This window comes from Lithobates pipiens, unplaced genomic scaffold (assembly GCF_037356315.1).
Source record: "Lithobates pipiens isolate NorthernLeopardFrog02 unplaced genomic scaffold, aLitPip1_a1.2 Scaffold_18, whole genome shotgun sequence".
NCBI lineage: Eukaryota > Metazoa > Chordata > Amphibia > Anura > Ranidae > Lithobates > Lithobates pipiens.
Genome location: NW_027507758.1, coordinates 553,798,920 through 553,825,995, shown reverse-complemented (window position 1 = coordinate 553,825,995; position 27,076 = coordinate 553,798,920). Strand labels below are relative to the sequence as shown.

At 47.1% G+C, this 27,076-nt stretch overlaps 1 protein-coding gene across 9 annotated transcripts in view; it reads left to right on the top strand.

The window, feature by feature from the left end:
* The window catches only part of LOC143988956 (uncharacterized), a 570,864-nt gene that overhangs the window by 314,048 nt on the left and 229,740 nt on the right, over positions 1-27,076 (top strand). For all 9 annotated transcript variants that reach the window (XR_013276941.1, XR_013276942.1, XR_013276943.1 and 6 more), the window contains one exon: positions 2,568-2,667. The gene's annotated coding sequence lies outside the window, so the exon portion shown is untranslated. The remainder of the gene's footprint in view (positions 1-2,567; positions 2,668-27,076) is intronic.

Below are 27,076 nucleotides of genomic sequence, written 5' to 3'. Positions count from 1 at the left end.
CGGTCATGCAACGCTGTATGCAAATAAAATGTATGTCTTTTTTTGCCACATAAATAGAGCTTTCTTTTGGTGGGATTTGATCAACTCTGCAGTTTTACATTTTTTTGCACTATATACAAAAAGAGACTAAATGAAGGAAAACAGCAGAGCTTCCTCTCATTTCAGAGCTTCCCCTTAAATCTAGAACAAGTGGACTTGCAGGGCACAGTATATTTGCCGTTAATAAATCAACCTCATTGTGTCTACAATAAAATTTCTGCCTGCTCTTATTTTTTTTAAAAGAGAAGTTCCAGCCTGTATAAATAAAAAAAAAATGAAAAGTCAGGAACAGGGTTGCCATCCTCCTACAGTATTTTTTACTGACAAAACATGGAAAATTTACTGGCGGAGCACATTTTTTACTGGCATAAGAAATTACAGAACTCCTATTGAAAACTAAAACAGTGCATATTTGAACAGTATAAACATATATGAAAACACTGACAATACCTATACCAAAGTCATTTGTTTGATTTACACTTATAAAGTCAACACAGCATGAAAATATCAGCCCCTGATATATAGGCCTCTTTCACGCGACTGATACGCTCAAGTCCGCCTTTTTTCAGGTGGACCTGAACGGATGCTCCATAGAGGTCTATGGAGCGTCGGATGTCAGCGGTGACATGTCCGCTGACGTCCGACCCGCTCCGATCCGAAAAAGTCTGAGGATCGGATCGGGTGACGATGGACTCTGCGGTCCGTCCTCATCCGATCCCCTATAGGGGAGAGCGGTGCTCGGACAGGTCCGTCCCTGCACGGTGTGCAGAGACAAACCTGTCCTCTGCCTGCTCAGTGGGGATCGACAGAGCGATCCCCGCTGAGCAAGCGGATGTCCACGGGGCAGATCAGCGCGGATCCTTTCCGTGTGAAAGAGCCGTTACTGGTAGTTATAAAAAAAATCACAGATTTTTACAAACTGTCAGTAAATTTACTGGCGTTTGACAACCCTAGTCAGGAGCTACAAATAGTGTAGCTCATGAATGTTAACCACTTAAGCCCCAGACCACTTTTTGCGATTCGACACTGCGTCTCTTTAACTGACAATTGTGCGGTCGTGCGACATGGCTCCCAAACAAAATTGACGTCCTTTTTTCCCCACAAATAGAGATTTCTTTTGGTGGTATTTGATCACCTCTGTGGTTTTTATTTTTTGCGCTATAAACAAAAAAAGAGCAACAATTTTGAAAAAAAAGCATTATATTTTACATTTTGTTATAATATAAAAAATATTTTTTTTCCTCAGTTTAGGCCAATATGTATTCTTCTACATATTTTTGATAAAGAAAATCACAATAAGCGTTAACTAATTGGTTTGCGCAAAAGTTATGGTGTGAACAAGCAGAGCTTCCACTTTTGGGCTGAGCTCCACTTTAGACTTCAGTTCCAGTTTTAATTTGAGTATCGCTTAGGCTGACTTCACATTTGCGTGTCTGTTGTTTCCTGTGTTCTTTTGTTATTACCTTGGACAGGTATGTTTGTCATGCGTTGACGTGTGCTGAAACTCCCATGAAAGGCTCATGAAAAGCATCAGTGGATTCAAAACTCGGAATGTTTTCAGCCAATGCGTGTCAAGGCACTGCACAGATCTGAATTGGCAGAATCCTGGCTTGTTTACACTCGTGTTGCTCTCTGAAGAGCGATCAGTATTGGATTGATCTTTGGAGGGTGTTTAACAGGTGTTGAGGAGGCATTATGTTGCCTGTTTTACCCCCTAAAAACCCCACCACCCCATTCAGTTGATTGAGTCTCATCTGTCAGTCGCTGTTGGCCGCCATGAGCGACAGTGCGGATAAATTTGGTTGCGCCGCAGTGGAAAGCATTGTGGCCATATGTACACCCCAATCCATTGCCTTTGCAGGTAGTAACGCTGCTCAGGTGTGTGTGTTTACAGTCCCCTAAATTCAAAGTGTAAATTTGCATTGCAAGCAGGGGGAAATAGTCCCCATCAACTCAAAACAACATGTCCATCTAAAGTCTAGAACACACTACTCATTTTTTCTTTCAGGGCTGAACAAAAAAAAACTGACAGCTCCAGAGGAGCCGATGTACTAACTAAGAGATGTTAGTACAGCTATCTCCCCTACTGTGCTATTGTGTTCTGACAGGGGGGACTGCCATGTCCCTTTAATAGAAGCTGGCCGCCTTCTGTTGGCTGCAGCACACGGGCAGAGCGTCTGGCGGTTTCTAGTGGACCAAGCGATGCTGCCCACCATTCAGCCCATGTGTACGGGCTTTAGACTCTTCTGTCTTACAGGGTGATGGTACATTATTATTATTATTATTATTATAATTATTATTATAATACATATTATTATATATATTTATATATATATATGAGATCTTGTACAATATATATAGTACATGATCTCACTGCAGAGTTGTCACGTTATAGGAAGTAGAAAAATATATGATCAATTGACAGGATCAACAGGTAACAGAAATACAATATATTGTCAAAAGTATTGTGACAGCTGCCTTTACACGCACATTAACTTGTTTTTTTTTTGTTTTGTTTTTTCAAATAGCAATTTTTATTAGTCGTCATTGATTTTCAACAAAGGTAAAAAGCGTAACGTGAACGTACATGAACAAAAGCAAAATGTACACGACGGAAGTCCATTTAAGGTAGGAGCAAAATACAACAACCATAGTCATTGATACTACCGAAAATGTTACCGCACATCAACTTTAATGGCCTCCCAGTCTAAGGCTGGATTCACACCTACGCATTTTTATGTGCTTTTTGCATTTTGCTGATTTGCACTACAGATCGTGTTCCATAGGAAACCATGTTATTTGGACTCTAGGGCAAATCTGCAAAATGCAAAAAGCACTAAAACTGTATAGGTGTGAATCCAGCCTTAGTCTGCAGGGTTCAGTATTGGGTTGGCCCACCCTTTGCAGTTATAACAGCTTCAACTCTTCTGGGAAGGCTGTCCACAAGGTTTAGGTGTGTGTCTATGGAAATGTTGGACCATTCTTCCAGAAGTGCGTTTGTGAGGTCAGGCACTGATGTTGGACGAGAAGGCCTGGAGTGCAGTCTCACCTCTAATATATCCCAAAGGTGTTCTATCGGGTTGAGGTCAGGACTCTGTGTAGTCCAGTCAAGTTCCTCCACCCCAAACTCACTCATGCATGTCTTTATGGACCTTGCTTTTTGCACTGGTCCAAATCATTTGGTAGAGGTGGGGGTTATGGTGTGGGGTTGTTTTTCAGGAGTTGGGATTGGCCTCTTAGTTCCAGTGAAGGAATCTCTTAAGGCGTGAGCATACCAAGACATTTTGGACAATTTCTGCTCCCAGCTTTGTGGGAACAGTTTGAGGATGGCCCTTTCCTGTTCCAACTTGTCTGTGCACCAGTGCACAAACTTGACTGGCCTGCACAGAGTCCTGACCTCAACCTGATAGAACACCTTTGGGATGAATTAGAGTGGAGACTGCGAGCCAGGTCTTCTCATCCAACATCAGTGCCTGACCTCACAAATGCTCTTCTGGAAAAATGGTCAAACATTCCCATAGACACACTTCTAAACCTTGTGCTCAGCCTTCCCAGAAGACTTGAAGCTGTTATAGCTGCAAAGGGTGGGCAATGCAATACTGAACCCTACGGACTAAGACTGGGATGTCATTAAATGTCATGTGTGTGTAAAGGCAGGCGCCCCAATGCCTTTACACACAGTTTATTCTGGGAACTCAGAAACAAATGCTGTTAATTCTGGAAATAGACGGCATCATGTATAGCATTTTTTATTTCAGTCATAGTTTCATTCATAGCTTTTACAAAGAAAACATTCTGACTGGGTTCTCTCTCCCTAACGAGCATACGTGTCATCACTCCATTAATTCCTATAGATGATCTGTACAGTACTCTTGGTAGCCACCAGTCACCCAGCAGAGTAGGAATCAGGGTGGATATAAATAAATGATTTTATTTTTTTATCTGATTTTTTTTTTTGATTTTTTTTATCAATTTTTTTAATAAAATGCTTTTGGGGTAAAAATCTATCTAAAGATAAATTTCTATTTAGGATGCATTAATAATTTAGTTTATTCAGCATGAAATGGAGCTTAGTTATGTAACATGAGGCTGTATATTCTGCAATATTTACATTTTTTGATAAACTCATTCAATGAATCCAAGCTCTGCAAGCTGAGATAACAGGCACTGCATTGATGTATTCACAGTAACCAGGCGATAAAACAAAATTCAGGAATATTCCTTTATCCCATTATTTTGCAAATCTATGTACACTACAAACTGTATGATTGAATAGGCTCAGATATCGCTGTTTTACTAACCTGACAGCTTATTATTCTAAATAAGAAACCTTCATTTTGTTTGCAAATATTAAAGATTCTAACTACCAATAAGTCCTTACGTTTAAAGAGCACCTGTCACTTCAGATCCATCATGGCAGCACTTGTTAGGGGGCATCCACTCACCTGCTGCCACCACGTCCCTCACCTTGTTGTGTCACTGCCACATCACCAGCTGTCCCATTAAAGTGAATGGGACTGTCGGTGAGTCAACAGCGGGTCAGAGGAGGAGCCACTGCGGGACAGAGATGACAGTTGCTGTTTAACCACTTGACATCCGTGCTATGGCTGAATGATGGCCACAGTGAATTCAAATCCACCCTGGTAGGAATCATCCATAGTAATGAATAGGGCCCCTGGGTGCATGCATGGTAGGAAGAGGACCTGGATGAGACACTTTCCTTGCAAAGGCTCTGTAGTGCCAATCAGGACTTACCAATGAGGACCATGGAAGTCGGAAGAATGGAAATTTACTAGGAAGACTGCAATTAATGAGATGGTTCTAAAGTTGTCCTTTAAGCAGGAAGTCTGAGCAACAAATAGTTTTCTGTGTTCTTTCTTTTTTATGTATTCTTTATTAAGGCCCCAATCAAATCTGATTACGTAGATTCATGCAGATTTATCCTATTCAAATTCAATGGGTGTGTCTGAATATGCGCTGCACAAGTATTTATGTGCATTTTTCAAGCATTTCTCTGCCTAACAACTAGGCTCCTTCTCCTCCTCCTGAAGCTTATAATACATATAAAAAATGCTTCAAAAACGTGTATATATGCGTTAAAACATACCAAAAATTCACTGGCAAATCTCTGGCAAAAATACGCTCTGCTCAGGTGTGAATGCAGCCTTGATGTATAATTAAAGACTTTTTTTTTTTTTTTGGATAGTGTGGAGAGCAGGCATGTACCGGCCATCGGGACTACTGGGAGTTTCCCGGTGGGCCGATGGCTCAGTGGGCCACTCTGATGTAAGGGGGCTGGTGATGGGACACTCTGATGTAAGGGGGCTGCTGATGGGACACTCTGATGTAAGGGGGGTGCTGATGGGACACTCTGATGTAAGGGGCTGCTGATGGGACACTCTGATGTAAGGGGGCTGCTGATGGGACACTCTGATGTAAGGGGGCTGCTGATGGGACACTCTGATGTATGGAGGTGCTGGTAATGGGACACTCTGATGTAAGGGGGCTGGTAATGGGACACTCTGATGTAAGGGGGCTGGTAATGGGACACTCTGATGTAAGGGGGTGCTGATGGGACACTCTGATGTAAGGGGGCTGCTGATGGGACACTCTGATGTTAGGGTGTGCTGATGGGACACTCTGATGTAAGGGGGCTGGTAATGGGACACTCTGATGTAAGGGGGCTGGTAATGGGACACTCTGATGTAAGGGGGTGCTGATGGGACACTCTGATGTAAGGGGGTGCTGATGGGACACTCTGATGTAAGGGGGTGCTGATGGGACTCTCTGATGTAAGGGGGTGCTGATGGGACTCTCTGATGTTAGGGAGTGCTGATGGGACACTCTGATGTAAGGGGGCTGGTGATGGGACACTCTGATGTAAGGGGTGCTGATGGGACTCTCTGATGTTAGGGGGTGCTGATGGGACACTCTGATGTTAGGGTGTGCTGATGGGACACTGATGTAATGGGGCTGGTAATGGGACACTCTGATGTAAGGGGACTGGTAATGGAACACTCTGATGTAAGGGGGTGCTGATGGGACACTCTGATGTAAGTTGGTGCTGATGGGACTCTCTGATGTAAGGGGGTGCTCATGGGACTCTCTGATTTAAGGGGGTGCTGATGGGACTCTCTGATGTAAGGGGGCTGGTGATGGGACACTCTGATGTAAGGGGGTGCTGATGGGACTCTCTGATGTTAGGGAGTGCTGATGGGACACTCTTATGTAAGGGGGCTGCTGATGGGACACTCTGATGTAAGGGGGCTGCTGATGGGACACTCTGATGTAAGGGGGCTGCTGATGGGACACTCTTATGTAAGGGGGCTGGTAATGGGACACTCTGATGTAAGGGGGCTGGTAATGGGACACTCTGATGTAAGGGGGCTGGTAATGGGACACTCTGATGTAAGGGGGTGCTGATGGGACACTCTGATGTAAGGGGGCTGCTGATGAGACACTCTGATGTACGGAGGTGCTGGTAATGGGACACTCTGATGTAAGGGGGCTGGTAATGGGACACTCTGATGTAAGGGGGCTGGTGATGGGACACTCTGATGTAAGGGGGTGCTGATGGGACTCTCTGATGTTAGGGGGTGCTGATGGGACACTCTGATGTTAGGGAGTGCTGATGGGACTCTGATATTAGGGAGTGCTGATGGGACACTCTGATGTAAGGGGGCTGGTGATGGGACACTCTGATGTAAGGGGGTGCTGATGGGACTCTCTGATGTTAGGGGGCGCTGATGGGACTCTCTGATGTTAGGGAGTACTGATGGGACACTCTTATGTAAGGGGGCTGGTGATGGGACACTCTGATGTAAGGGGTGATGATGGGACACTCTGTTGTAAGGGGGTGCTGATGGGACACACTGATGTTAGGAGGCGCTGATGGGACACTCTGATGTTAGGGAGTGCTGATGGGACACTCTTATGTAAGGGGGCTGGTGATGGGACACTCTGATGTAAGGGGGTGCTGATGGGACTCTCTGATGTTAGGGTGTGCTGATGGGACACTCTGATGTAAGGGGGCTGGTAATGGGACACTCTGATGTAAGGGGGCTGGTAATGGGACACTCTGATGTAAGGGGGTGCTGATGGGACTCTCTGATGTTAGGGTGTGCTGATGGGACACTCTGATGTAAGGGGGCTGGTAATGGGACACTCTGATGTAAGGGGGCTGGTAATGGGACACTCTGATGTAAGGGGGTGCTGATGGAACACTCTGATGTAAGGGGGCTGCTGATGGGACATTCTGATGTACGGAGGTGCTGGTAATGGGACACTCTGATGTAAGGGGGCTGGTAATGGGACACTCTGATGTAAGGGGGCTGGTAATGGGACACTCTGATGTAAGGGGGCTGGTGATGGGACACTCTGATGTAAGGGGGTGCTGATGGGACTCTCTGATGTTAGGGGGTGCTGATGGGACACTCTGATGTTAGGGAGTGCTGATGGGACTCTCTGATATTAGGGAGTGCTGATGGGACACTCTGATGTAAGGTGATGGGACACTTTGATGTAAGGGGGTGCTGATGGGACACTCTGATGTTAGGGGGTGCTGATGGGACACTCTGATGTTAGGGAGTGCTGATGGGACTCTCTGATGTTAGGGAGTGCTGATGGGACACTCTGATGTAAGGGGGCTGGTGATGGGACACTCTGATGTAAGGGGGTGCTGATGGGACTCTCTGATGTTAGGGGGCACTGATGGGACTCTCTGATGTTAGGGAGTACTGATGGGACACTCTTATGTAAGGGGGCTGGTGATGGGACACTCTTATGTAAGGGGTGATGATGGGACACTCTGATGTAAGGGGGTGCTGATGGGACTCTCTGATGTTAGGGTGTGCTGATGGGACACTCTGATGTAAGGGGGCTGGTAATGGGACACTCTGATGTAAGGGGGCTGGTAATGGGACACTCTGATGTAAGGGGGTGCTGATGGAACACTCTGATGTAAGGGGGCTGTTGATGGGACATTCTGATGTACGGAGGTGCTGGTAATGGGACACTCTGATGTAAGGGGGCTGGTAATGGGACACTCTGATGTAAGGGGGTGCTGATGGGACTCTCTGATGTTAGGGTGTGCTGATGGGACACTCTGATGTAAGGGGGCTGGTAATGGGACACTCTGATGTAAGGGGGCTGGTAATGGGACACTCTGATGTAAGGGGGTGCTGATGGAACACTCTGATGTAAGGGGGCTGCTGATGGGACATTCTGATGTACGGAGGTGCTGGTAATGGGACACTCTGATGTTAGGGAGTGCTGATGGGACTCTGATGTTAGAGAGTGCTGATGGGACACTCTGATGTAAGGGGGCTGGTGATGGGACACTCTGATGTAAGGGGGTGCTGATGGGACTCTCTGATGTAAGGGGGTGCTGATGGGACTCTCTGATGTTAGGGAGTGCTGATGGGACACTCTGATGTAAGGGGGCTGGTGATGGGACACTCTGATGTAAGGGGTGCTGATGGGACTCTCTGATGTTAGGGGGTGCTGATGGGACACTCTGATGTTAGGGTGTGCTGATGGGACACTGATGTAATGGGGCTGGTAATGGGACACTCTGATGTAAGGGGACTGGTAATGGAACACTCTGATGTAAGGGGGTGCTGATGGGACACTCTGATGTAAGTTGGTGCTGATGGGACTCTCTGATGTAAGGGGGTGCTGATGGGACTCTCTGATTTAAGGGGGTGCTGATGGGACTCTCTGATGTAAGGGGGCTGGTGATGGGACACTCTGATGTAAGGGGGTGCTGATGGGACTCTCTGATGTTAGGGAGTGCTGATGGGACACTCTTATGTAAGGGGGCTGCTGATGGGACACTCTGATGTAAGGGGGCTGCTGATGGGACACTCTGATGTAAGGGGGCTGCTGATGGGACACTCTTATGTAAGGGGGCTGGTAATGGGACACTCTGATGTAAGGGGGCTGGTAATGGGACACTCTGATGTAAGGGGGCTGGTAATGGGACACTCTGATGTAAGGGGGTGCTGATGGGACACTCTGATGTAAGGGGGTGCTGATGAGACACTCTGATGTACGGAGGTGCTGGTAATGGGACACTCTGATGTAAGGGGGCTGGTAATGGGACACTCTGATGTAAGGGGACTGGTAATGGGACACTCTGATGTAAGGGGGCTGGTGATGGGACACTCTGATGTAAGGGGGTGCTGATGGGACTCTCTGATGTTAGGGGGTGCTGATGGGACACTCTGATGTTAGGGAGTGCTGATGGGACTCTGACGTTAGGGAGTGCTGATGGAACACTCTGATGTAAGGGGGCTGGTGATGGGACACTCTGATGTAAGGGGGTGCTGATGGGACTCTCTGATGTTAGGGGGCGCTGATGGGACTCTCTGATGTTAGGGAGCACTGATGGGACACTCTTATGTAAGGGGGCTGGTGATGGGACACTCTGATGTAAGGGGTGATGATGGGACACTCTGTTGTAAGGGGGTGCTGATGGGACACACTGATGTTAGGGGGCGCTGATGGGACACTCTGATGTTAGGGAGTGCTGATGGGACACTCTTATGTAAGGGGGCTGGTGATGGGACACTCTGATGTAAGGGGGTGCTGATGGGACTCTCTGATGTTAGGGTGTGCTGATGGGACACTCTGATGTAAGGGGGCTGGTAATGGGACACTCTGATGTAAGGGGGCTGGTAATGGGACACTCTGATGTAAGGGGGTGCTGATGGAACACTCTGATGTAAGGGGGCTGCTGATGGGACATTCTGATGTACGGAGGTGCTGGTAATGGGACACTCTGATGTAAGGGGGCTGGTAATGGGACACTCTGATGTAAGGGGGCTGGTAATGGGACACTCTGATGTAAGGGGGCTGGTGATGGGACACTCTGATGTAAGGGGGTGCTGATGGGACTCTCTGATGTTAGGGGGTGCTGATGGGACACTCTGATGTTAGGGAGTGCTGATGGGACTCTCTGATATTAGGGAGTGCTGATGGGACACTCTGATATAAGGGGGCTGGTAATGGGACACTCTGATGTAAGGGGGCTGGTAATGGGACACTCTGATGTAAGGGGGTGCTGATGGAACACTCTGATGTAAGGGGGCTGCTGATGGGACATTCTGATGTACGGAGGTGCTGGTAATGGGACACTCTGATGTAAGGGGGCTGGTAATGGGACACTCTGATGTAAGGGGGCTGGTAATGGGACACTCTGATGTAAGGGGGCTGGTGATGGGACACTCTGATGTAAGGGGGTGCTGATGGGACTCTCTGATGTTAGGGGGTGCTGATGGGACACTCTGATGTTAGGGAGTGCTGATGGGACACTCTGATGTAAGGGGGCTGGTGATGGGACACTCTGATGTAAGGGGGCTGGTGATGGGACACTCTGATGTAAGGGGGTGCTGATGGGACACTCTGATGTTAGGGGGTGCTGATGGGACTCTCTGATGTTAGGGAGTGCTGATGGGACACTCTGATGTAAGGGGGCTGGTGATGGGACACTCTGATGTAAGGGGGTGCTGATGGGACTCTCTGATGTTAGGGGGCGCTGATGGGACTCTCTGATGTTAGGGAGTACTGATGGGACACTCTTATGTAAGGGGGCTGGTGATGAGACACTCTGATGTAAGGGGTGATGATGGGACACTCTGTTGTAAGGGGGTGCTGATGGGACACACTGATGTTAGGGGGCGCTGATGGGACTCTCTGATGTTAGGGAGTGCTGATGGGACACTCTCATGTAAGGGGGCTGGTGATGGGACACTCTGATGTAAGGGGGTGCTGATGGGACACTCTGATGTTAGGGGGTGCTGATGGGACACTCTGATGTTAGGGAGTGCTGATGGGACTCTCTGATGTTAGGGAGTGCTGATGGGACACTCTGATGTAAGGGGGCTGGTGATGGGGCACTCTGATGTAATGGGTGATGATGGGACACTCTGTTGTAAGGGGGTGCTGATGGGACACACTGATGTTAGGGAGTGCTGATGGGACACTCAAAATGTAAGTGGGCCGGTCTGGATGAAGTCCAGGGCCAAATTTCTGTCCCAGTCCAGCCCTGGTGGAGAGGGAACAGATCTGTGACCCCGTTAGGGAGACTCACCCTCTACTTTCATTTTTAACCATTATCATCGAAAGTGAAGGTAAAAGGAAATCACTAATTTTGGGTTGACGCCGAAACAGGATTATCGGCACTAGTTCTGGTGACACCCAGGGATTCCCTTACTCAGAAGGGATTTCCTCTCAATTCCTGTATTTGGCATGGGATAGGATGTGAAAGGAAGTCTGAACAACGAGCCACAGATGTGGAAAGAAAACTGACGGGTGGTTGTAACCCTCCCTTGCTCTATTAAAAAGAAAAAGAAAAAAAATTTGGTCTACAGTTCAACAATAATGGCTCATTTACTTGGGCACCATACAGCATTAGGACCCCTTTCACGCTGAGCCGTGGCCGCATTAGCGCTAAAGCAGTGAGCATTTTAGCTGCACTTTAGTGATGTTTAATCAGGGTGTTTAACCCCCACTAGCTGGGCACTTTTAACCCCCGCTAGCGGCTGAAGAGGGGGTTAAACGTACCCATGTTGTGGCGCTTCCGAAGTACTTTTCAGGCTCTTTGGAAGCGCTGCCAATTCATTTCAATGGGCAGGGTGTTTTGGAAGCTTTGTATACAGCACTCCCAATCCGCTCTAAAGATGCTGCTTGCAGGACTTTTCCTAACGTCCCCCAAGCGCACCGCCCCAGTGTGAAAAGACACACTAAAATGTATTATAAAAAGGAATCCCCTGGGGGAGGATTTTAAAGGCACGTACAACTTGATTGAAAAACAATGAAAAATATTTTATTACATAAAACAAACAAGGAAGTAATATACAATATACATAAAAAATATATCTCTGGGTACAATTATAAAGACACTGTTAATAACAATGTGCACCACATAGGTTTATAATATAATCCATGTAGGTATAGCCACCCTACGCGCTTCGGAGCTTAATAAAGCATATCCTTCTTCAGGGGTGTAGATACAACATTAACATGGAATCTGTTGAATAACGGAGGACAAGATATTAGAGCGGGAGATGTAAGCGCCCAGATGTAATCCACATATAAACTGACAAAAGAATCCATATAAGCCATGGGAATACCATGGATTTGGGGGTGACAAATAATGAAATAAAAAATGGTCATGTAATAGAGTTGCACAAAATGCTGAAGGCCTCCCTCGCCCTTAAAGGTACAGAATAAAATAATTAGCTTCAAACACTGGCAAAATAGAACGATAATCAATTATTATAGTGCAATATAACTCTACTGCTTAGTTTAACAATAACACAATCATACAACAGTTCATTTAGCAATAACGCCATCAAAATAAATAATAGTACATATTGGATGACTTATATGTAAAAAGCGCAAAAGATGACAAAAAAAGATAGTGGTATAAATATCATAAGTATAAGTAGCTAATTCCCTATTGTTTCCTACCCCCTGAGACGAACCCTTCCAAAAACGGTTTGAACCAAATAGTGTCGTTAAGACCCGGAGACTGAGTAGCTTTCAAGGAGTGAATCCATCTGCAGGAGAATTTTGTTCCAATCTCCCCCCCTGTGGTTTGGGTGAATTCTGTCCAAGATGAGGAATTTGATTTTGGGGAGTTTCCCCCATGGACTAAGGTGGTGTGGCGGCCTAGGGGGAGGTCCGGATCACAGGTGCGCATACTAGTAATATGCCTATATGCACGTTTCCAAAATTCCTGTTTGGTTTTGCCAACGTAAAAACAACTGCACTCACACAGGAGCAAATAAATTACTCTGAATGTGTGGCAGTTGGCAAAGTGTTTTGGGTGAAAGATTTTGCCATTGGGCAAAAGTGGATTTTTTTGTGTCAACATAAATTTGCAGTTATGACATTTACCGCATGTAAAAGTGCCTTTGTATTTGCAGTGTGTAAAACTTGTAGCGTCTCGAAATTCACTTTTCACAAGGGTGTCACCAATGGATGTGGCTTGTTTGAAAGTAAAGGAGGGTTTTGATGTCACAAATTTGCCTAGAGACGGATCGCATGTAAGAATGTGCCAGCATTTTTCAATCATTTTCTTAACCTGCTCTTGTTGGTTGCTAAATTTAGTTATAATTCTGATATCCTCAGTTTCCTTTTTAGATTTTTTGCGATGTATAAGGTCGATTCTATTGTGAAGGCAAGCTCGTTTGAAGGCGCGCTTCAGGGAGGTATGGGAATAGCCCCGCAAAAGCAATCTCTTGCGGAGCTGATTGGCCTCCTCCCGAAACACGACCTCATCCGAGCAATTACACCTAACTCGAAGGTACTGGCTGTACGGGATGGAATTTATTAGGGGTTTGGGATGAAAGCTTGACACGTAGAGAATAGAGTTGCCTGCAGTTGGCTTCCTAAATAGTTTACTTAACACTTTGCCAGATTCACCCCTGTAAATCTCCACATCAAGGAAGGTGATGCGATCAAGATCAGAGTTCATAGTAAAATGTAGATTAAAGTTATTCTTGTTAATTCTCAGGAGCCACTGTTCTAACGGGTCATGGGGGCCGTCCCAGATGATGAAGATGTCGTTGATGTACCGGTACCAACAAAGAATGTGGTCCGAGTACATCGACAAGTCCTCATCATCCAGAACCATTGCCTCCCACTCCCCCAGGTACAGGTTGGCGTAGGATGGGGCATAGCAGGTCCCCATCGCTACCCCCTGCACCTAGAGGAAGTAGGAGCCGTTGAAGGTGAATACATTGTGTTGTAAAATGAAATCTAAAATTGACATGATAAACTCCCCGTATCTCGGGTCGATCTCGGGGTTCTTGGATAGAAAGTGTTGAACAACTGCTATCCCCTTTTATCGTGAGGGATCGAGTTGTAAAGGGATTCTGCATCCACTGCTACAAAGATGGCGTGGTCCAGAATGATTAAGGAATCAATGACTTGAAGAAACTAAAGAGTATCCTTAACAAAGGAAGGCAAGGAGGAAACTTTGCTAGTGTTGTCACTGACAGCCAACGCCTGAGATAATTGGCCTACCAGGGGGGTTGTTTGCATTCTTGTGAATTTTTGGCAAAGCATAAAATACGGGAACACGTGGAAATTTATTTTGAACAAATTCCCAAGTTTGTTGGGTGATAATTTGATTAGAGAAGGCCGAATCAATGATAGCATAAAACTCAAGGGTGTACTTCTTCACAATGTTGGCAGGGACACAACGGTACCAGTCAGTGTTGCTGAGTATTTTAGTGCACATTTCGATGTATGTTGTATTGTCAAGAAGGACAATATTTCCTCCCTTATCTGATGTTTTAATTGTGATATTTTTGTTAAGTGAGAGTTGTTTAAGGGCTATGTGTTCCTGTCTACTGAGGTTGGCTAGGACCTGCGTTTCCGGATTTTTAACGCTTCCAAATCATTGTAGATGAGCTTCAAAAATGCTGCGGCATTAGGGCATGTACTGGGGGCAGGGCAAAAGTCAGATTTCTTCTTAAGATTGGATTTAGTTTACCTTAAAAGGGATATCCTGTGGATCTACTGTGTCCTCCAACAAGGAGGTTAAATCGAGTTGATCAATAAGGTCAATTGGATTATTTTCTTTCAAAAGGGCCACTAATTGGTCCAGTGCTTGTGTTTCTTGGGAGGTGTGTGTAGTATGAACTTCCTTATTGGAGAAAAGTTTCTTTAGAAGTACCGTATATACTCGAGTATAAGCCGAGATTTTCAGCCTCTTTTTTGAGGCTGAAAGTGCCCCCCTCGGCTTATACTCGAGTCATCGCTGTCTGCCCGCTCGATCAGCGTGTCGAGCAGACAGACAGCGGCCATTCTATTCAAAAGCCGCGCCTCCGGCTCCGCCTTCGCCTGTGATAGGCGGAACACTGAATTTCCCAGCAGCCTGTGTTCCGCCTATCACGGACATCGTATCATCCTCGTACTACGGACGAGGATGATACGACGTCTGTGATAGGCGGAACACAGGCTGCTGGGAAATTCAGTGTTCCGCCTATCACAGGCGAAGGCGGCGGCGCAGCTTTTGAACTTTACAATGGCCGCCGACGAAGAGGGCACGGGACGGCACGGCACAGGACGGGACGGGACGGGGGCAAGGCAAGGCAAGGCACGACACGGGACGGGACGGATGCAAGGAGGCAAGGCACGGGACGGAGGCAAGGAGGCAAGGCACGGGACGGAGGCTCGGGACAAAGGTAGGCTGGACACACACACACACACACACACACACACACACACACACACACACACACACACACACACACACACATGGATGGAGACACACACAGGGATGGATGGATGGATGGATGGAGACACACACACACAGGGATGGATGGATGGATGGATGGAGACACACACACACAGGGATGGATGGATGGATGGATGGAGACACACACACACAGGGATGGATGGATGGATGGACACACACACACAGGGATGGATGGATGGATGGACACACAGGGATGGATGGACGGACACACAGGGATGGACGGACACACAGGGATGGACGGACACACAGGGATGGACGGACACACACACAGGGATGGACAGGCATGTCTCACCCTCGGCTTATACACGAGTCAATAAGTTTGCCAGTTTTTTTGGGGGTAAATTGGGGGCCTCGGCTTATATTCGGGTCGGCCTATACTCGAGTATATACGGTAATTTACGAACAAATAATTGAAGGTCTTTATATACGTCGAATACATCAATATCTTGGGTAGGGCAAAAATTGAGGCCTTTCCTCAGGACGTTAATTTCATCAACAGGGAGCTTGTAAGAAGAAAGATTAACTTTGGTTAAATCAGATAATAACTCGCCTGCAAAAACGGCTCTCCTGCAGTCTGTGTGGAAGCCCCAAGTGCTTTCACACTGAGGAGATGCGCTGGCAGGACTTTAAAAAAAAGTCCTGCAAGCAGCATCTTTTGAGTGGTGTATACCGCTCCTCCACCACTCCTGCCCATTGAAATGAATGGGCACCACTGCCGAAGCACCTGCAATGCGATTTGGCAGCTGAGCTTCACGGGCACATTTAACCCCTTCCTGGGCCGCTAGCTGAATTATAAGTGCCCCGCTAAAATGACGGTAAAGCGCTGCTAAAACTGGCAGCGTTTTACCGTCAACGCCTGCTCGCTCCAGTGTGAAAGCAGCCTTAAGACCCCTTTCACACCAGGGTGTTTTGCAGGCGCTATAGCGTTAGAAATAGAGCTTGCAAAACGCCCTAAAGAAGCTGCACCATTGTGTGTAGTGTGAAAGCCCGAGGGCTTTCACACGACAGCGGTGCACTGGCAGGACGTCAGAAAAAAGTCCTGCCAGCAGCTTCTTAGGAGCGGTGTGTTTACCGCTCCTCCACCACTGCTCCCTATTGAAATCAATGGGGCAGCGCTGTAATACTGCCAGAAAAACGCCGCTATTGCGGCGTATTGCTGGCGGGTTTAACCCTTTCGCGGCCGATAGTGGGGGTAAAAGTGCCCCGCTAGCACCCGAAATGCGCCGCAAATCCGGCGGTAAAACGCCACTAAAAATAGCAGCGTTTTACCACCCACGCTATCGGTGGTGTGGTGTGAAAGGGGTCTTGGTGATACAGAAAATTTCTTACATTAAACAAAACAAACATCCAAACAGTTCACGTGTATGTATAATTTAGAATTATATATATATATATATATATATATATATATATATACATATAAAAAAACAGGTAATCAAAACTTTTGGATGAAAAAAAATGGGCTAACTTTACTGTTTTTTTTTTTTTTTTTTTTAAATCTGTGTATTTTTTCCCCAAAAAATTGAGTTTGAAAGACCGCTGCGCAAATACCGTGTGACATAATATATTGCAACAGCCGCTATTTTATTCCCTAGGATCTCTGCTAAAAAATATATATATATAAGTTTTGGGGGTTCTAAGTGAATTTCTAGCAGAAAATACTGGATCTTTATTTGTAAGCATCAAGTGTCAAAAAAGATTTAGTCTTTAAATGGTTAAACTGAGAACTTCTACACACAGAGTTCAATTCATTCATTCAAGTGTAAACATTGTATCATTTTGATCTTTTCTTGGCAGACTGCCCAGGAGACAAGTCACTGAAGTCATTTGCAAGTTGCGCTGAATATATCATCGGCCTTTTTTAACAGAACAATCGGCCGATGCCGATTAATTAAAAAACGCCAAATATCGGCTGATATATCGGTCGACCTCTAGTTGAGACTGTACAATTATGGGGGGTGCCCACAAGGATTTGTTCTAAAAAAGAAGGATCATTGGAAATGGTGTCAATAGAAGTAATAGTAATTGGGTTTTGATTTACAGTGCTAGTGTGGGTGTTAGGAGCGGCTTCCGGAACAGCCGCGGAAGGTGTAACCAACTGCCCCGGAAGTGATGTAGATGGAGGTGCAGATTGAGGATGTGTAATCATATAGAGTGTGAGTTTTTTAGCTTGTTGCTTTTCGGTGGAATCGCCGGAATATAAATTAGTACTCGGTGTGGTCTTGGATTTTTGATTAGATTGGGAATGTGAGGGGTGCGACTGATACGAGGAGTTTGATGTAGAACGGGGAAAAGAGGAAGTGTTTCTAATTGGTTGAGTAGAATTAACCGAGGGGTGTGGTAGATTTAAAGGGCCTTTACTTAAATTGGGTTTGTTGGAGGTAAAGGTCCATGTATGTATATTATATGTTACTTCCTTGTTTGTTTTATGTAATAAAATATTTTTGATTGTTTTTCAATCAAGTTGTATGTGCCTTTAAAATCCACCCCCACGGGATTCCTTTTTATAAACCATTTTTTCCGGATGTGGCACAACTAATACCGAAATGGGATCAGGAGATCAAGTCGTAGTCAAACATAATAACGAATGGGGATTCATTTTGGATTTTCATATGCAATACAAAGTGGTAGAAGATATCTTCAAGCGGCATTGGCATGTCCTTTTGCTAGATAAAAAACGAAATCCTGCATTTCCATCTCAACCTCAATTTATTTATAGGAAGGCCCCAAATTTCGGTGACAAAATTATAAAAGAAAGTGGTTGACCCCCCGAAACCTCCAACTACTTTTTGGGATCGAAATGGCTTTTTTGCTTGCCGGAGATGCAAAGCTTGCTGAGAAATCTCTAGGCCAGTTAGATCATTATACAATTTTTCCTCTCCATCAAATAATCGAGTGTTCAACATAAAACAGTTTATTACATGTAACAGCACTCACGTTGTATATGCTTTAAAATGCCCTTGTGGGTTGATGTATATTGGAAGGACAAAAAGAAAATTTAGAGTGAGAATCGCTGAACACATTCATAAAATTAAAATTGGATTCAAAGACCATAATGTGTCGTTACATTTCAAACTCAAATATAATATGGACGCCACTGGTCTCCAATTTTGGGGAATTGAACAAATCAAACCCTATTGGAGAGGAATCAATATGGTACGGGAATTGTCAAAACACGAGACTCAATGGATATAATTAGTTGATGTTTTGAGTCCTAGGGGCCTGAATATCGAATTGGACATCAATTGCTTTATAAGTGACACTTAATCAGATTATATCAATTACATGGATGCGCCCCCTGTGGTGGATTAGATCATTTACGCTCTACCATTCATGCATTGTTAGAAGGGGTTGGATACACAGAATTATCTATATAAAGGAAAACCAGAGACGATCCTGTATAAAAGAACCACATCCGAGTACACACAAAGATCAATGATGATCGTAGAGTAGTGTGCATAAAAGTAATTACATAAGAGCAATCATATAAAAAGAATGACACACGTACGGATGGACTTACTATAGACGCTTCTGTGAAATATATTGAATTAAAAATCATTTTCCAGTTAAAAATAATTTTTAAACTATAATTTATTTCTTAAACTAAAATCAATTTAGATTTGAATTTGTTCCTCGATTTTTTGATTATAGATGGGTTATTTACTAATCAAAATAAAAGGGCATAATCTATCATGGTGTTAAATCCCCATAATTTCTAAACCAGTTCCGGATTTATTCATTTCATTCTTAAGGTACTGTAATTTTAAATCTTTTTTTTTTAATATATATTTTTTAATGAATTAATTAGTTTTAATTCATTAAATAATAGTGTGCTTGCTCTTACTTTCACAGCGATACCTCACATGTGTGGTGCCATGGGCATAGCATAAGGGGTTGCAGGGGTCACAATGGCAACCCTGTCCCTAGCTCCAGGGGGTCCCAGCAGCCTCCCTGCCATATTATCATATCCTCCACAAAGTCCAGCTCTGATCTGCCATAGGGCCCCACAGCCACGCTCCAGTACTGGGTTTCCATTTTGCCTTCCACAATTGACACCCCTCCAATCTCATTGGCTGTGAAGCATTTCCAGAATGGAGAGGAGCATGAGGTAAGAACAGCCCAGGATGGGTAAGTGTCTGTGCTATGTGCTGGCAACATGGAATGGTAACCGTGCTTAGCGAGGCAAGAGGAGGAGACTGCTGCTGTCCTATAGCCATGATGGGACCTTCATGTGTCTTCTAGTCACCAGCTGGGATACTCTGTACGCCCCCACTTGGGGATGTCTGCTTACCCCGACTTCCCTGACAACTGGGGAAAAGATATACACCTCCGGGAGGTGACCTTCCCCCAACACCTTCCAAAACTCACAGAGAAACCTTCAGAAATTGCTAAAACAAATCCCTTAACATCTCATCAGGGGGCCCCTGAAGGGCTACTGGCTCCAGATTTCATGTCACATGGCTTTGCCGTCCCAGATCTAAGTTGCACCCCCCCAAAGCCCCCTGACCACCCCACTGCCCTGGATACTATGCCCGGCTGCTGAGCTCCTTTCCCATTACAGCACTCTATACTGCTCCTTCTCCGCAGGGCTGAAATCACATTCCTTTACAACACAGCCAGTTAGCCATGATCTCCACAGGGTGTATCTGCCTACTGCAAATACACTGCCGTTCTGACAGAGAATTTCGCAAGTCAGAAGGACAACATAAAAGCCAGAAACACCCTGTGAAGACTGAGAGACTGCGTGTAAAGGAATGTGATTTCAGACCTGTGTAGTGTGGGGGCCGAGGAACTCTATACAGTGCTGAGATGGGAAAGGAGCAATGTCAAGTGACCTGCCAGGGGTCCCTCTCCTCTGATTCTCCAACGGTAATCACTGTCCTCTCATGTAAAGAGGAACTCAAAACTCTTAAGCCACTTTGGGTATCTTGGCATGCAGTGGGTGTTTCTGCACGCACGGTTGAAGTGGTGGGTGGTAATGAGGGGGGTCCAGGCCAACTTTTGCATCGGGGCCCACAAGCTTCAAGGTATGCCTTGTGTGGTGCGACCGCTATTTACATAAGTATGCAGGACCTACATGCACGTTTACATTTGTGCATGAGCATGGGTGTATGGGGCGCTTACATATTTTTTTTTTTTTTTGGATGAACTTTATTGCTATCACAAGGGATTAACAACATTCATGGTCTGTGACATATCCAGTTTTTAAGCCCATATCTCTCCTTTTGCCTCCAAAGCATGTGATCAAAGCAAGATCAGTTTGATCAGATGCTGTACAAACCAGTAATGGCTTCTAATCAAAACAAAAGTAATGTAACAGAAGAGGGGAAGAAACTCTTTCACAGTGATTGCGATTAGAGCGGTTATATTGGTAGCGGGCTCCCCGATGGGACAGGAGAGCCCGGTAAAGGTGGATAGGGTCCCCCTTGCTCCATCTGTAAAAATGACCGAGAGGCTGTAGAGCCAATTGGACCATTTTTCCCCAAATAGCGAAACACTCAGAGAAAAAGGATAATACCAAGACCATTGTTGTAGCTGCACTGATCCTGATCCTTGCTGAGCTTGAATCCATGTATGACTGGCTTTAGTTTGCCTCTATAGATACCCTGTGCTGTTATTCCAGGTATAACAGGCCCCTGTGCACAAATGGCATCCCACACTGTGTATTTTTGGCCCAGGGATGACATCTAGCACCGTGTGTCACGGGCCCACAGATCAGGTGGCACACCGGATATGGCAATGGTACACTCATGAAAGGAGGATGGGAAAAGGGAAGTCTATTATAAAACATTTTCAGATGGGCATTCCAATCAGGTCCACCTATCAGTTTTTACGGCTGACTTGATTGGAAGGTCCATTCATCCCTATGGACAAGCAGCTGTACACAGACTTGTGTCCATTTACACCCGCCTACCCCTGGGTTCGATCAGGCCCTTAAAAACAAAGCGTAGAGGACTCTCTCTTGAGTTTAAGGTGAAGCAGTTCCTACTGAACTGTCTGAGATTCAAACCATGTATGGGCAGGCTGATTGCACCCAAGCTTATTGATCAATCCACTTGGGTACAACTAGCCTGTTTGATTTTTCATGAGATCATTGCTAGAGGTTAAGCAATAATCACTGTGGCTCTCCCCATGAGGAGAACACAATAGCTCCACGGGATGGATTCCCCCATCAACATCAGTGTTGATGGGGGAATGCACCTATTTTCTTTCCTGCAACCACAGGTTGAAAATCTAACCATCTATGGCTGGCTTAACAGTCATCGGAGTTGCACCTGCTCTGACTAGATGGAGGTTGGAATCAGACCTGTGTTCCGGTGCATTGTGTTTAGAACGAATAAAAGAAAAAAAAATTCTTACACACACTATTTATTTTTATTTCATTTTATTAAATGTTTTTCACAATATAACAATAAAGTATATACATAATTTCTTCTGCCATGATGCACCACAATGCATGGTAGTGCGTTGAACTGCATTGTGTTGAATTGTACTGCATGTGTGTTGGAAGTGCATTTGGTCAATGTGTTGGGGTACCATTGACGATGGATGGCACTGCACCACACTGATGCTTGTAACGTGAATTAAAAAAACATAGGTTGGGGTAATGCACATTTACCACAACACAATGGTGTGATTTTGCACTAAAGCATGGCAGTTCACAGAACCATCCAAAACACAAATTTCCCCAGCATACTTACCAGCTAGCCAGCATAATATAATGAAAAAAAGGCTAAACTGTTTCTGCAATTTACATTGGATGCAAATATATGTGAAGCCGCACTGCCACGTCAAGGCCCCTCTGCAAAGTGCGGTCCCTAACTATAATGTTTCTAAATTGAGAAATATATAGGAAGAAATAAATAGAGTGTCTAAACTAGTTACAATTTTTTTTTAAAAACAGAGGTTTTTGTTATATATTTGCATTCATAAGTGAAGCTACATAGAGCTCCCAGGGATCCCATTGGATCTTCCTTGTGGCTTGTGCTTGGTCACAGTGAGACCTCGTATGATTGGGATTTCTGTGTCCCTCTAATGTAATGTTTCCAGGGTATATGCCTGTTAACCCTCTAAGTCTTAGGTGCTCGCAGTGATACTGGTGTTAGGTTTAGAAAGTCTCTAGCACTCAAAAAGATTATTTCCACTTATTGTGAAAAAATTTCATATTATTGCAGCCACTGTTTTATTGCTGGTTTGATAGTACCAGAAAATAAAAAAAAACTGGCCTCCAACCTCCCCTTATAGCCAGTCCAACACACACCTAAAAAGTATCAGCCTCCCGCCTGCAAAAAAAACCCTGTGTCACTCCTGGAGCCTGAACGGCCCACTTTGATGGAGCCAGAACGGGGGTGTCACACTCTCCTGGAGCCTGAAAAGGCCCATTCTTCTGGAGCCAAACTGGCCCATTCTTCTAGAGCCTGAACGGCCCGCTCTGATGGAGCCTGAACAGCCCTCTCTGATGGATCCTGAACGGCACAGTCTGATGGAGCCTGAACGGCCCGCTCTGATGGAGCCTGAACGGCACAGTCTGATGGAGCCTGAACGGCCCGCTCTGATGGATCCTGAACGGCACAGTCTGATGGAGCCTGAACCGCCCGCTCTGATGGAGTCTGAACGGGGGTGTCACACTCTGATGGAGCCTGAACGGGGGTGACACGTGCTGATGGAGCCTGAACAGGGGTGTCACACGCTGATGGAGCCTGAACGGGGGTGTCACATGCTGATGGAGTCTGAACGGGGGTGTCACATGCTGATGGAGTCTGAACGGGGGTGTCACACTCTGATGGAGCCTGAAAGGGGGTGTCACACGCTGATGGAGCCTGAAAGGGGGTGTCACACTCTGATGGAGCCTGAAAGGGGGTGTCACACTCTGATGGAGCCTGAAAGGGGGTGTCACACTCTGATGGAGCCTGAACGGGGATGACACGCGCTGATGGAGCCTGAACGGGGGTGTCACACTCTGATGGAGCCTGAAAGGGGGTGTAACACTCTGATGGAGCCTGAACGGGGGTGTCACATTCTCCTGGAGCCTGAAAAGGCCCATTCTTCTGGAGCCAAACTAGCCCATTCTTCTAGAGCCAGAGAAGCCCACTCTTCTGGAGCCTGAATCTCCCAATCGTCTGGAACCTGATCGGCCCAATCCCCTGAAGCCTGAATCTCCCATTCTTCTGAAACCTGATCGACCCAATCTCCTGGAGCCTGAATCTCGCACTCTGATGGAGCCTGAATCTCGCACTCTGATGGAGCCTGAACTTCGCACTCTGATGGAGCCTGAACTTTGCACTCTGATGGAGCCTGAACTTCGCACTCTGATGGAGCCTGAACTTCGCACTCTGATGGAGCCTGAACTTCGCACTCTGATGGAGCCTGAACTTCGCACTCTGATGGAGCCTGAACCTCGCACTCTGATGGAGCCTGAACCTCGCACTCTGATGGAGCCTGAACCTCGCACTCTGATGAAGCCTGAACGGGGGTGTCGCACTCTGATGGAGCCTGAACGGGGTTGTCGCACTCTTCTGGAGTCTGAACGTGGGCGACACACTTTTCTGGAGTTTGAACAATTTCTTCCAACTTGTTGGCAATCTTCACTCCCAAAAATTCTGCACCCCTCCCATTTAAGTGCAGTCCATCCCTTCCATAGAGCCGGGAAGCGACTGCAAAGTCAGACCAGTTCTCCATGAAGCCAAACTCCTCTTCTCTGCACCAGTTCTTCAGCCACTTGTTAAGCTCTCTAAGCTCCTGCTGCCTTTCTGGTGTGGCTTTAGGTACAGGCAGTATTTCTGAAAATACTGCTTTGGAGGTCCTTTTTTTCAACATAATCCCTATGTCCTTGAAATCATTTTGTAGACTGCTCCATCTTCCTCTAATTTGGTCATTTGTACCAATATGTACCAAGACAGCTGGGTCCTCTCCAGCCCCACGCAACAATCTTTCCATCCGATCTGCAATGTCCCGAACCCGAGCGCCTGGTAAACAACATACTGTTCGTAGTTGAGGGTCTTTGTGACAGATTGCCCTTTCTGTCCCTCTAATAATTGAGTCCCCTACCACCAGTATCTGCCTATTCTTTCTTGTAGCCTTGCCCCCATCTTTACTGGAGGAAATGTTCCCATGGTTCACCTGACATTTTGGTTGAGTCTCAATGTCGGGTACAGTCCCAATATGCACATGACACTCTTCTGGACTTTGCACACGAGCAACACGCTCTTCTGTAGTCTGAGCGGCGGCAGCGCACCCTTTTGGAGTCTGAGCGGCGGCTGCGCGCCCTTTTGGAGTCTGAGCGGCGCGCCCATTTGGAGTCTGAGCGTCAGTGGCGCGCCCTTTTGGAGTCTGAGCGGCGGCGGTGCGCCCATTTGGAGTCTGAACGGCGGCGGCGCGCCCATTTGGAGTCTGAGCGGTGGCGGCGGCGCGCCCATTTGGAGTCTGAGCGTCAGTGGCGCGCCCTTTTGGAGTCTGAGCGGCGGCGGTGCGCCCATTTGGAGTCTGAACGGCGGCGGCGCGCCCATTTGGAGTCTGAGCGGTGGCGGCGGCGCGCCCATTTGGAGTCTGAGCGGCGGCGGCGCGCCCTTTTGGAGTTTGAGCGGCGGCGGCACGCCCATTTGAAGTCTGAGCGGCGGCGGCGCGCCCATTTGGAGTCTGAGCGGCGGCGGCGCGCCCATTTGAAGTCTGGGCGGCGGCGGCGCGCCCATTTCGAGTCTGAGCGGCGGCGGCGCGCCCATTTCGAGTCTGAGCGGCGGTGGTGCGCCCATTTCGAGTCTGAGCGGCAGTGGCGCGCCCATTTGGAGTCTGAGCGGCGGCGGCACGCCCATTTGGAGTCTGAGTGGCGGCGGCGCACCCATTTGGAGTCTGAGCGGCGGCGCGCCCATTTGGAGTCTGAGCGGCGGCGGCGCGCCCTTTTGAAGTCTGAGCGGCGGCGGCGCGCCCATTTGGAGTCTGAGCGGCGGCGGCGCGCCCATTTCGAGTCTGAGCAGCGGCGGCGTGCCCTCTTTTAGTCTGAGCGGCGGCGGCGCGCCCATTTCGAGTCTGAGCGGCGGCGGCGCGCCCATTTGAAGTCTGAGCGGCGGAGGCGCACCCTTTTGGAGTCTGAGCGGCGGCGACGCGCCCTTCTGGAGTCTGAGCGGCGGCGGCGCGCCCTTCTGGAATCTGGGCGGCGGCGGCGGCTCGCCCTTCTGGAATCTGAGCGGCAGCGGCTCGCCCTTCTGGAGTCTGAGCGGCGGCGGCACGCTCTTCTGTAGTCTGAGCGGCGGCGGCACGCTCTTCTGTAGTCTGAGAGGCGGCGGCGCTCTCTTCTGGAGTCTGAGAGGCGGCGGCGCTCTCTTCTGGAGTCTGAGAGGCGGCGGCGCTCTCTTCTGGAGTCTGAGCGGCGGCGGCACGCTCTTTTGCAGTCTGAGCGGCGGCGGCGCGCTCTTCTGCAGTCTGAGCGGCGGCGGCGCGCTCTTCTGGAGTCTGAGCGGCGGCGGCGCGCTCTTCTGCAGTCTGAGCGGCGGCGGCGCGCTCTTCTGCAGTCTGAGCGGCGGCGGCGCGCTCTTCTGGAGTTTGAGCGGCGGCGGCACGCTCTTCTGTAGTCTGAGAGGCGGCGGCGCTCTCTTCTGGAGTCTGAGCGGCGGCAGCACGCTCTTTTGCAGTCTGAGCAGCGGTGGCGGGCTCTTCTGCAGTCTGAGCGGCGGCGGCGCGCTCTTCTGGAGCCTGAGCGGCGGCGGCGCTCTCTTCTGGAGTCTGAGCGGCGGTGGCACGCTCTTCTGGAGTCTGAGCGGCGGCGGCGCGCTCTTCTGCAGTCTGAGCGGCAGCGGCGCGCTCTTCTGCAGTCTGAGCGGCGGCGGCGCGCTCTTCTGCAGTCTGAATGTGGACGAAACTCTCTTCTGCAGTCTGAATGTCCCTTTCAATACTGCTCACTGTGGCAGGCCTGCCGTGTGAGCTGTGTCTGCAGTAGATCTCGCCTTCATCTGCAATAAAACCAGAGGAATTTGATTTAGCATCTTTACCTACATTTCATATATTTTTCTTTATACAACATCAAATTATGAAGAAAAAAATTCAAAGCTCCACTTCCAGGGAGAAATAGTAAACCCGACATGACAGTGACATAGGAAAAACTGCTATTGGCTTTTGTATAAAAATGCTGATTGCCTGGCAGTTATGCTGACCCACTAAAATTCCATGATTGGAAGTTTGGAAGCCAACAACAAGTATTTTTAGCAGTATAATAAAAAAGCATTTCCCAAACATAGGTAATTGCTGTGGGCACATTGTGTGGGCTGCTAAGCAATTACATGGTGTTGATCACGTGGTGGAGTGTCGGATCATTTTATCAACTGAATATCTATCATAGAGATACTACCCAATATTAATATCACAACTTATAGACTCTCTCTGTTTTTTCATATTTATTGTTTGCACATTGCTACTTACTGGGTGTGTAATATATATGTGTATTGTTTATGTTATCACATTACCTAGCGCCACTATTTACTTTTAACCTATGTTTGGTAGATGCTGTTTTATTATAGCATTTCTTTTAAAGTGGCTGCTCTATATGTATCAGGTTTGTCTTTGGCGCAGTGATAAGATCTTAGGTAGCGGCTCATTGTGATCTGGTTGTGTATTATTTTTAGCAGTATGATGTTGCACTTTCATAGTTAAATGAGTGGGCAGGTCACAAAGGAAATTGTGACAGGAAGTAGTGGTGCCACCTGCCTGGCTGTACATTGTGGCAGGGGTTTGTGAAACATCAGACCAGCTAAGCAGGGGCTTTGTTGAGTGGCA